Here is a 9,174-nt window from a genome sequence, read left to right as displayed (position 1 = left end):
GATTAGCATGCAGCAATGCTACTTTCTATCTCCAATACCCCATATGGTTCCCCAAGCCTTCCAGAAGTGATTCATTCCTGAGTACAGAGATAGGAGTAAACTCTGAGCATCACTGAGTGTGGCTCTACTAATAAAATATGATGGGGAAAATTAAAACACAAAACAAATATCTGGAGAAGAAAACTGGGAGGCTTGTATTGAGAATTTTAGATAAGATTGGTAGAGTAAATGGATAGAACTTAAAAACATCAATACAATGCATCTAAACCAGAGATTATCAAACTTATTTGATCTAGTGTTTCTGTTTAAAAAAAGTTATCCAGTAAATACTTTAAAATTTTCTTTAATCAAACAAGCAAAGACATCCCTAATAACACCTGTGGCTACTATGCCCCACCTCCATTCCAGGATTGAGGATTGTATTAGTGCACCCCGACTTAACTTCCCACTTTAGGTAACACTTTAAACATTCTGCTATAATAAACTATGAACAACTTTAAACACTGTACTATTATAGAATGCAATAATAAAATACAATGACTTGAGGTAGAAAATAATTAAAATGATAATGTACAAAATTTTCAAACTTGTAGAAAAAAATTAATTCAGAGCCCAAAAAATTCAGTAAGATCCATGGTTCATAATTAAAATGACTCAAACCAAGGAAAATAACATAAAGAGAAAAATTAGTGCAAAGAAACTACAAAAAGGCAGAATAGTTATGACATCAGATGTCAATATGTATGAGAAATAAGATACTGGCGGCCTCCAAACACACCAGATTTCTTAGAAATCACTCATATGTTCATAAACAAATGAACAGATAAATATTATAGCAACTACATTCCTAAATTTCTATCCAATAAACTTACAAACATTAATTTGAAAAGTTATATTGTGGACATTATATTGATTTGTTGCTATCTAAGCCACAATTTGGAAACAGTTCAAGTACTCAACAACAGATGAGTGAATAAAAGATTATGACATATGAGAAATAGAATATTGCAAAGATATTATAAAATATGAAATTCTTAGCATTTTTGACAAGAGGAGTAGAATACTTGTGATTCACACAAGGTAAAATAAATCCATACAAAAAAATACTAGATGATCTCATTCACATGCTGTATACAAAGAAGCAAAGCAAGCAAACAACTTAACAGTAGACAAATCTTTAGAGTCTGACCACACAACTGAAGTTACCCAGATGGACAAGATGGTTTGAAATGGTGGAGGAAGCCCTATGGGCTTTGCACAAATTATGGTATTTTAGTTGTGAGTATGGTGTGATGATGTTATACAGTCTCATAAGCCAGTTACATCAATAAACTTTAAAAAATTTTAAAAACCATATTTATGTGAAAATTTAGGAACATCCTCATATCTGATTATTAATCCAGATACTCAATTTTATATATAATTTAGTGAGATATTTATTTAACCTGTTATTTTGATAAACATAATTGTTTCTTAATTTTACTTACAAAAAGGGTAGCTCCTTTGAAGAACTTCTAATATTTTATATTAGTTAAGGTTGACAATATATTAGAAGATAAATTGTTGTTATTGATAAAGTCTTGGAAAAATGAGTATTTGTAACTGTACTGAGTAATAGAACAGTGTTATAAAATGGGGAAAAATTATAAATTTTATTTACAAAAATAGGCTCTATGGGGCAGTGCAGTGTACTATACATGATAGTGAAGTTGGTAGGACTTTTGTCCAGCATGCAGCAGACCTCTATTTGATTCTGGGCATCCCATATGGTCCACTGAACACTGCCAGAGGTAATTCCTGAGTGCAGAGTCAGCAGAAACCCCTGAGCATCACTGGCTGTGAACTCAAAACCATCGCAAAAAAATAACAACAACAAACCCACTATACTCGTCAAAGCATTTAACTTTGTGGTGGAAATTGAGGTAACTAGTTTATGTGTGTGTATCTGTGTGGGGGATGGATGGAGGAGTTGGACACATCTGGCTATGCTTTTTGGCTACTATAAGTTCAGTGCTCAAGGCTTATTTGTTTCAGTGCTCAGAGAGCCCTAAGATACCAGGGACGTAACTCAGTTTGCAGGCATGCAAAGCATGTGTTCAACCCTTTAAGGAGTTAATATTACATTTCTTACTGAATAGTCAGATAATTCATGAATTGTAAGAATATTAGTCACTTGATCACTTGATACCCCGTTACGCATGGATTTGCTCAAGCAGGCATCAGTAATGTCTCCATTTGTCCCTGTCGCGTGCTAGTGTAACCCAATGGCATCTGCTCATTCTACGAACACGAAGAGCCTCAAACCGAATATTCAGGGTCTTGATGAAAAAGTCTGAACATCTCGTAGGTGGGTGGCCACGCAATTTTTTGACATCCCATGGAATCCAGTTGGTAACAGCTCTAGTCCAGCAGTTGTCTCCAAATCTCATTATGGGTCCAGCCCATCTGATTTTTAAGCATCCCTGATTCTTGACCATCGACGGAGGTCAGAACTTTGGATTCTTTCTCTCATTTGAGTGAAGCATGATATTCCAAGCATAGCTGTTTCGATTCAAAAACGGCGTGATCTGATTGATGCCTTCTTGTCTCGGTCAGACCAATTTTGTCATACTTGATCTTTTGCCCGTGTACCATTAGGTCCTCGATGGATGCATCCCATGCCAGCATACGTGCATGAAAGTACAGTCATTTTTGTCCTTCTTCGTTTTGGCAGCCTAGTTCGGCCTTGAGATTTTATCAGCCTCTCCTTCCTCATCCTTTTTAATGCCATGTATTGCTGGCTCTTTCAGGGTCAGGGGAATGAGACCCAATGTATTTACTGGTTTTGGCATATTGAGACCGCCATGGATAGCTTGCTAGGCTCTGCCTTGCAGGCAGGATACTCTCAGTAGCTTGGCAGGCTCTTAGAGAGGGATAGAGCCTTTTAGGGCATCCTCTAATCACCCTTGCAGGTGTTCTGATGGTTCAAACCATATTTGAACCCTATCAATTATGGTGCGGTAATCTTTTATTAAGTGTCTTAAAGGAGCCCCTTGGTAAGGAAAGTGTCCTGGAGCATGGCAGCAGCTGAGTAGTGGAGGTATTGGAGGTGGTGGAGGTCTGCTGGTGAGGTATTTATCTGGTACTGGTTGGGTGGGTCTTCTTTGTGTAATCCCTGGGTCTCTGGAGAGGTTGTTGGAAGCAGACAGAGCAGGGTAGGGTGGGGCTTCTGGATTTATACCCCTTTTTGCCGTAGATTGGTAGGAATCAGGCAGAGTATCTCTGTTCCTGAGACCAATTAGCCTGGAGTCCAAGGTCACAGAGTTCCGCTTCCCTGGTTTTGTGGGGCTTCACTCATGCGTGAGTCTTGGCCAGAGTGTCTGGAAAGCATCCTGGAGCATGGTGGCGGCTGGGTAGCAGAGGTAAGGGAGGTATCAGTAAACAGAATATTAGTAAACAGCCTATTTAAAGACGCATGACTCTAAGGAAGCAGTTAAAGAATTTAACTCAGTGTATACTGAATCAAAGACATATACTTAACATAGCATTCAGTTTGTGAATAAATGTAGTGTTATTTTCACAGGTTCACAATCAGTAAAAACACAGATCAAAGTATTTAAAGAATCAATTATTTTTAAGAAACATAAAAATAAAGAGTCAAAGCTATGGCTATGTCAGGGTTTCGAAAAACTAAATGAGATCATTATTATATAGAAATAAAATAAAGATTGATGAAAACAGTTCAACCATAATGACTTCATTAGGTCAAATCTGTAGAGAAGAGAAATGAGCAGAACAATAACAGTTTGCTGGTGAAGTGGAAGGTGTGTCAAAGTCCTTGGGTGTAATAACACTTACCAAAAATGACAATTTTAATGCTTTAAAAGAATAATAAAAGAAAGAAAGCAATATTTGCTATCTGTCTTGGTAAAGAGTGAGGAAAAATGTGGATTTGTCAATTTAGCCTTGCAACAGATTACCTTTGAATGTGAGTCTAATGAAGTAAGTGGGGAGAAATGTAGAATGGTCTTAACGCCAGTGTGTCTTGCCGGCTTCAGATTTTTGTGCAGTAATAAACTGTTTTACAGAAAACACATATTTAAATAAGATATGATTTGTTACAATGTCACTGTCCTCCCGTGGTTCATCGATTTTCTCGAGCGGGCCCAGTGACATCTCCATCGGAGACTTTGTTGTTACTGTGTTTGGCATATCTAATACATCATGGGTAGCTTGCCAGGCTCTGCCTTGTGGGCGAGATACTCTTGGTAGCTTACCGGGCTCTCCGAGAGGGGCGGAGGAATCGAACTCGGGTTGGCCATGTTGGGTGTGTGCAAGGCAAACGCCCTACCGCTGTGCTATCGCTCTAGCCCTATGATTTGTTACAATAAGAGAACAAATTTAGTTAAACAGAAGGATTACAATGTCTTAACATCCATGACTCAGTTTTTCCTAAAGTCTCAAAGTAGATACTTACAACTAAATAAATAATGCATATTTCTCAGGTAATTGATTTCATTTGCTCTGCTTTCTGTTTTGTTTTGGGATTTTCTAGTATGTTGTTTTTGGCTTTTTGGGTTACACCAACTGATGCTCAGGGGTTACTCCAGGCTATTCACTGAGGAATGTCTCCACCTGGTGTGTTGTGTGCAAAGCAATGCCCTACTCACTGTACTGTTGCTCCAGTACACCTCTTTATATTCTATCATATTTTTATACATTCTGAAAATTTTCTAATTTTATTATAGAACTTTAGCTAGTGGGGAATATTTGAATCCTCTGCAACAATAATTCTTTAAGGAGGCACTGGACTATGACACAATTCATTGCATTTAGATTAATAATCTGAACAACCTCCACTACCTCCACTACCCCGCTGCTGCCTTGCTCCAAGATGCTTTCTGGTCACTCGGGCCAAGAAACACATGAGTGAAGCCCCACAGAACCAAGTAAGCGGAAATCTGAGACCTTGCACTCCAGGCTCAACGGACCCAGGAATGGAGATCCTCTGTCTGCTCCCACCAATCTCCAGTGACCAAGAGATTAGACCTACCCTACCCTGTCTCCTTTCAACAACCACCTGTGACCCAGGGATTACACACAGAAGACCCACCAAACCGGTACCAGATAAATACCTCACCAGGGGACCTCTGCTGCCTCCACTACCCAGCCACCTCCACGATCCAGGACACTATCTGGACTGCAAGGCCATGAAACAGCCATGCAACACATCATAATTCACTTATTACTCATTTTCCTGGATTGCTGCACCATATTTGATAGGGTTCAATATGGTTTGAACCATGGGAACACCAGAAAGGGTGATTGGAGGCTGCCCTAGAAGACTATCCATCTCGGAGAGACTGGCAGGCTAACGAGAGTATCCTGCCTGCACAGCAGAGCCTAGCAAGGTATCCGTGGCATATTCGATATGCCAAAACCTATAAATACAGTGGGTCTGATTCCCCTGACACTGAAAGAGCCACCAATACGGCAGCATCAAGAGGAATGAGGAAGAAGAGGCTGATAAAATCTCAAGACCCTACTAGGCTGCCAAAACAAAGAAAGACAAAAATGACTCTGTACTTTCAATGCACGTATGCTGGCATCGGATGCATCCATTGAGGACCTGGTGGTACAAGCGTGAAAGATCAAGTACAACAAAATTGGTCTGACTGACACAAGAAGGTATCAATCCCATCATGAAGTTTTTGACACTGAAGAAGAACTGTTTCTCGGAACATGCAACAAAAGTGGCGTTGGTGGTGCCGGTGCCCTTGTCAACACAAACTTGGCCATAAGCATTGATTCATTTGATTGCCTAACAACTCGTATCAGACAATTACTTGAACAGATGTGGCTCACTGCCGGCAGTTTCTATCTTTGTTGTTTACACACCAACATCCAATTATTATGAAGGAGAAACTGAGAAGTTCTACATGGAGCTGGAGAAGTTCTAAAAAGACCACACCTTCTACAAGATCATTGTTGGTGATTTTAATGCCAAGATAGGACCAAGAAGATCAGCCAAATAACTCCACCTTGGGACCAATGACCTAGAATGGAATGAACAGGGTGAGAGACTGTCTGAGTTCATCATGTCAACCAAGACCATCCATATTAACTCACAGTTCTAGAAGGCTGAATCTAAAAGTTGAACATGGGAGTCTCTTGGTGGACGGTTCCACAACAAAATTGACCACATTGTATTCAATTGAGAGTTTTGCCTGACCAATGTAACTGTTCTCTCAAAATTCTAAATGGGATCAGACCACCACCTCCTCCGTACAAAGCTCTACTTCATGGAGCAGGGAGGAAGGGCTGCAAAGTTTAAGAAGAAAGCTCCCAGGACGACCAGCAACTGGGAGCTCTTTGGCACTATTGCAGCAACATGGGAAGATGCCATCATTCACAACATTGATGAAGAATATGATCGACTGCTTCAGCACCTCCATGATTGTGTGAGAAATGCCTAGAGAGAGATAGCCACAAAAAACTGCCTGTCTTCGAAAACTCTTGAGCTTATTCACCAACGTGGTTTAGCACAAGCCTCAGGCAATCCCAAGTGAATGTCCAAGCTTACAAAGATGTGCAGAGAAACGATCAAAGATGACCTCAAAGAGAGAAGAGCAGCAGTGCTGGCAGATGCGGTAGAAGTGAGGAAAAGCATTCGCACACCCACCTGTCCTTTGCCAACTGCAAGACCAAGATGACTGCCCTTCGACATCCTGATGGATCTATCACATGTTCCAGAAGGGCAGTGGAGAAGATTATCCATGACTTCTACTCTGATCTCTTCGATAGCCACGTCCACCTGCCCACATACCAAATTCTGCAGGATGGATATGTAGTTCCTATTGTTCTCCCTTCCGAAATCCGACCTGCCTTTCGTCGGTAAAGAAACAAGAAACAAGCAGAACTTGGCCAAGACAAGGTAAGACCCAAACACCTGAAGAACCCATCACCAGTACTCATCAATATACTGGCTCGGCTCTTCACACACTACCTGTCTGAATGCAAGGTTCCGTCCCAAGAGAAAATCAGCAGGTAGGCATCTATAACATTGGCAAATATTGCCCAATCTGCCTGTTGTCTGTCATCTACAAGCTGTTCAAGTCGTCCTGAATAGGATTGGCAGAACACCAGATGAAGGACGATCATGCGAGCAAGCCACGTTCCGAAAAGGATTCAGCAAGATCGACCATATCCACATGAAAACAAAGCTCATTAAGGTTTCTTGGGAGTTCAAGATGCTCTAACATTCATTGATTTAAAGAAGGCCTTTGAATCTGTTGAGATGGAAGCAGATATCGAAGCCCCAGCCAAACGGGGTATTCAAACTTAATACGTCAGGATCCTTCATGAGCTGTATTACAGATTCACTACCAGGATCTCACCATTCTACAAGAAAATGATCATCCATGTCAAGAGAGGGGTTTGGCAGGGTGATACATTTCACCAAAACTCTTCAGTGCCACCCTTGAGAACGTCGTGTGACAACTGGAATGGGAAGGAATGGGAGTGAAGATAGATGGCCCGTAACTACACCACCTCTGCTTTGCTGATGACATCATTCTAGTAACATTAGCCAAGCAGCACAAATGCTGCCCGACTTCGACCGTGAGTGTGGAAAGGTAGGACTACAGCTTAATCTCATAAGTTCCGACTTCCATCAATGGTCAAGAATCAGAGATGCTGTCTCATTTGCCAAGGCATCAAAAATCAGATGGCTGGACATGTAATGAGATTCGGGACGACTGTTGGACTAGAGCCATTAGCGACTGGATTTCATGGGATGTCAAAAGATCGTGTGGCCACCCTTCCTTGAGATTTTCAGACTTTTTCCTCAAACCCTGAAAGATTGGTTTGAGGCTCTTTGTGTTCCTAGAATGAGCAGATGCCATTGAGCTACACATAAACTACACACAAGAAGTGACATGAATACTCATGACTGTAAATGCTTCTTGTGTGTAGTTTATGCTTTGCAATAATCTCCTCTCTTAATATTTCAGTAGAATGTGTTTTGTTTGTTTTTTGAGAATGCTATAGTTCCTATTTCAGACAATTCACATCTTTATGTTTCTTGTTGGTCTTTGTTCTTTCAAGAAGGCTACAGGTTAGTGGCTGTAGTAATATTAGATTTGCCATGTCTATGATGTTTTTATTCTTTCAAAATATAGTCTTACTAGAATAAGATGCTACATGAAATATCAATTGAATCTACTCCAATTGGTTTCAATGTTTTCTGTGAAAACTGCTACCTAACTGTTCATAGATCCCTTTCCCTGCATTAATACTACTTCATCATTATGTCAATGTCCAAAAATTGTGGATAACATAAATTTAGAAGTATGCAGAGTATACTGACTAGTATATTATTATAATAAACATAATAAGTTTTAAAGTATTGTGCTATCACTTCCCACCAAAAGGGAGCATAAAAGATTAAATTTTACTCATCAAATACATAAAGTTATTTTGATGTAGCTTAAAATGTCTGTTTTATTAATTTATTTTCTTAAATATCACATAAGAATTATAGCATATAAAATTTAAAAAATTAGAATGAATATATTAAATAAATTTAAAACATCTTAGAAACATTTTATAGTTATGTATTTAAATGAGTTTGGATGTAGTTGCATTGATTAATTCTTTCCATATCCATTTATATAATTTGTCTTACCTATAGTCTTTAAAAGAAAATCAAAATTGTAACACTGCCATGTCATTAGCAAGGTCAAATACATAATTAACATTTGTATAGTATATATCACTATGTAATGAAGTTGTGTTAACACCACTTAAAAAGGATATAGACTGGATGAGCTTGAAGTTGACAGATGGGAGCACAGCATTTAAAAGCTTACAATCTGCAAATGAAATAGTTTTCAAAATGCCAATCTAATACTCATCTCAATAATATGGTAGCAAATATTACAATTAAATGCATATACAGGGATCAATTAATTGTGAACTGTCAAATCATGTAGGAATGTATTTATATAATAATTTATGTGAAAATGGCACATTGTAAATGGAGAATATTTATACCCCATATTTATTGTTTTATGCAAATTCTACAATTATTAATTTCTGATGCCTCTGCTGCAAGATAGCTATTTTTATAAATTAATACAAATATTATCTGAAAAAGTTTATAGATTCATCCTATCATACTAACACTTGAGAAAA

This window comes from Sorex fumeus, unplaced genomic scaffold, assembly GCF_029834395.1.
Source record: "Sorex fumeus unplaced genomic scaffold, SorFum_2.1 ptg000008l, whole genome shotgun sequence".
NCBI classification, from domain to species: domain Eukaryota; kingdom Metazoa; phylum Chordata; class Mammalia; order Eulipotyphla; family Soricidae; genus Sorex; species Sorex fumeus.
Note: the sequence above shows the minus strand (reverse complement) of the source record.